Here is a 3289-nt window from a genome sequence, read left to right as displayed (position 1 = left end):
CGCTAGCTGGTGCCAGGTGCAACAATGGAGGTATCAGGTGTCCCTCTAGTGCCAAGAGGGAAAGGATTAGCGTGGGGCGGAGCGGCTTTGCAGAGTGGTGGAGGGACTGCTGTTGAGAGCGCATTCCTGCCTTCCCGTTGAAGGGTACTAGTGAGGGCCTTGGCGGAAGTGGAATGCAGAGCAGAACTCCAGGCCTTTGAGTGTGCTCTATTTATCCTGCTGGTACAGGAGCTACGTGAACCCAATCCACCCCACCCAGGCTCCACAGCCTGCGGGCACAGTTGCCCATCCCTGCTCTGTAGAAGGAGGTGGAAGGGGTTCTACACAACCGGAGAGTAGAGGCAAGCCCGCCAAGAAGAGACGGATAGGAGAAGCTTCATGAGAATGTGCCAGGTTGTTGGGCCGTGCGCCCTTATAGTACAGGCCCAAGTGGGGGAGCCTGGCTTGCGGTATGGACAGAGGAGGAACCTGTAGCCTCGTGACCGACTTTGGATGCATTCCCAAGGACAGTGGGGCACAAGAGATTTGTGCCAGCTGAGACCTGATGAGATGAAGGCCTTGGAGAGAGCTCTAGATGTCTATGTGGGCGAAGGGGAGTACTTTGAGGGGGAGGCCAGGACTCCAGGGAGAGGCCAGGAGCTGAAAAGAGATGGAGGCAGAGGAGAGGTGGGCAGGGCGCACTTGCCAGGTACTGGAAAGAGGAGGGCTGGGTACTTTCCTGTTTTCCTATCCCATTCGTCCTTGCCGGGGTTGTTAGCCCCAGCCCCAGCTTCCAGGGAGCTGTGTAGGGATTTTCCAGCCCCTTCCCTAGTAGACCGAGACTGTCCTGCTTCTGAGCCCCACCTCCTGAACGAGGCTCTCCCATTCTCTTGGCTCTGGAAACAGCCCTTTCTCCAGTGGCTTCACTGGCTTAGCTTAGCTACCCCTTGCTCACTCCTTAGTAATGGATGTTTATAAACGTTATTATTATTATTATTATTATTATTATTATTATTATCTATTTGAGACTTTTACCTGGGTTGTGGCTCCTTCCGAGGTGAAGGACACGAGATGAAGGAATGGTGTCCTGGGTTCTGACTGAGGGCCCTGCGAGCTGTGCAGCTGTCATGGGGTCAGTATCCTTAGACTTGAGGGCAGGGTTGGAGCGGGGTGCTGCTTACTGGAAGGGGCGGGGCCAAGCACGCCCGAGGGACTTGAGCAGTAGCTTTGGGATCTGAAGGCAGATCTAGCTTCAGTCATCATCAAGTAAGGGTGACACTTAAGGCCACTGAGCCAAGAAGCTTCCTCTAGTTCAAACTAAGAACACACAGACCAAGTCAGGAAACCCAATGTGTGGTGCCTACCCTCTCCACAAAGTGACCGAGTAAACATAACCACAGGCTTGAGAGGCTTTTCATGTCTTAGTTTGGTTTCTGTTGGTGTGAAGAGATATCATGACCACAGTCACTCTTACAAAGGACAGCATTTCACTGGGGCTGGCTTACAGCTTCAGGGGTTTAGTCCTGTGTTGTTGTGGCAGGAACCGTGGCAGCAGACAGGCAGGCATGGTGCTGGAGAAGGAGCTGAAAGCTCTCAGGTCTTGATCCACAGGCAGCAGAAGGAGATTGTCACACTTAGACTTGAGCTTATAAAACCAGCTGCACACAATTCTGCCACACTCCCTATGGCCAAGCACTCAAATACGCGAATCTGGGGGGGGGGGCACACTTATTCAAACCACCATCGTAGACATGTCTAAAACAAACACACGAGGCCAAGAAGCACATGAAGAAAGTGGACACCTCTGCTGATCACTCCAGAAGTGTAAATCAGAAGCACAGTGAGAGACCACCTCATACTTCTCAAGATGGCTGCCACACACGCAGAGCAATTACAGAGGAGGGCGTGGAGGAGTGGGGGCCTTCGTGTGTAAGGTGGTTCCGTTTCTACAGAAATGACAGAAAATTTACACTTCGCATGTGCTCCTGCAATCACTCTTCTGGGTAGTTACCTAAAAGAACTGGAAGTTCAGGCATGAACAGGCACGCGCGCGTGCACACACACACACACACACACACACACGCATGCACACGCATGCACGCACACACACATGTCACCACATTCTTGGGGCTTTTGAAAGGCTCAGAAACAATAAGAGTAGGAAGTGTGTAGAGAAATGGCCAGGCTTCAGAGGGCCTTGGCTGTTGAGAGAAAAGGAGCCAGCACAGACCAAGCTGCTCTGACTGGCGCCTAAGGGAGGGGGTCTGTCCTTAAGAGGAGTCTGTCCTTACTTGTTTGCTGGGGCAGTTAACAGCTGCCATCATTTTTGCCTGAAGACTCGGGGCCTCAGGAGTATTGGGTGGGGTGGTGGAGGAGGAGGAGGGTGTTACCAGAACTGTAGCTGCTAATACTGTGCTAAAAGGGGAGGTCCCTCACGACCAATGCGCCTCCTTGAGGGGCAAACAAAGATTAAGGTGAAAGCAACAAAGCAGAAGGTGTCAAATCTTTTCATCTACTCCAGCAACCCATCACACATATTCGGATCCAAAAGTCAGTGTTTTCAGGAACAGCCTTTGGGTCCCTGGAAAGTAAGCCAGGGGACCGTTGTCTCAGCTCATGGTCTGAGAGATTACTTCTGACGTTATGGACACCAAAACCGACTGCCCAGCTGTGTGACTCCCAGACTTAGCGACTTTTAAGCCAGCTGAGAGCAAATGAAGCAAATAAAGGAGTTTTGGGGGGTCCCATATATATATATATGTATTTTTTTTCCAGAGATAGCTACACAGCACGTGGATGCTCATGTCTCTGACTTGGAATGGCTCAATGGTTTGATTTTTTTTTAAGATTTATTTATTTATTATATGTAAGTACACTGTAGCTGTCTTCAGACACTCCAGAAGAGGGCATCAGATCTCATTAAGGTTGCTGGGATTTGAACTCAGGACCTTCAGAAGAGCAGTCAGTGCTCTTAACCACTGAGCCACCTCACCAGCCCCCTTGCTGTAACAAGATCCCTGATACAAACTATTTAAGGGAGGAGAGATGTAGTTAATCACTTCTCTCTTCTCCTAGCCTACAGAAAGTGACCTCACTGGGCAAGTTGTCTCTGTTTAGTTCATCCTTGGTGTGCCCTCACAGACACTCCCATGATGCACCTTTCCAAATCTCTCCTAAATGTGTGCTGTATGTGCAGGCACGTGTGTGCGTGTGTGTGTGTGTGTGTGTGTGTGTGTGTAGGCCCCTGGGGAACCACGGGTGTCATCTTCAGGAACAGCGTCGAATTTTTTTTTTTTTTTTTTTTTTTTTT

This window comes from Mus pahari, chromosome 7 (genome assembly GCF_900095145.1).
Source record: "Mus pahari chromosome 7, PAHARI_EIJ_v1.1, whole genome shotgun sequence".
Lineage (NCBI taxonomy): Eukaryota > Metazoa > Chordata > Mammalia > Rodentia > Muridae > Mus > Mus pahari.
Note: the sequence above shows the minus strand (reverse complement) of the source record.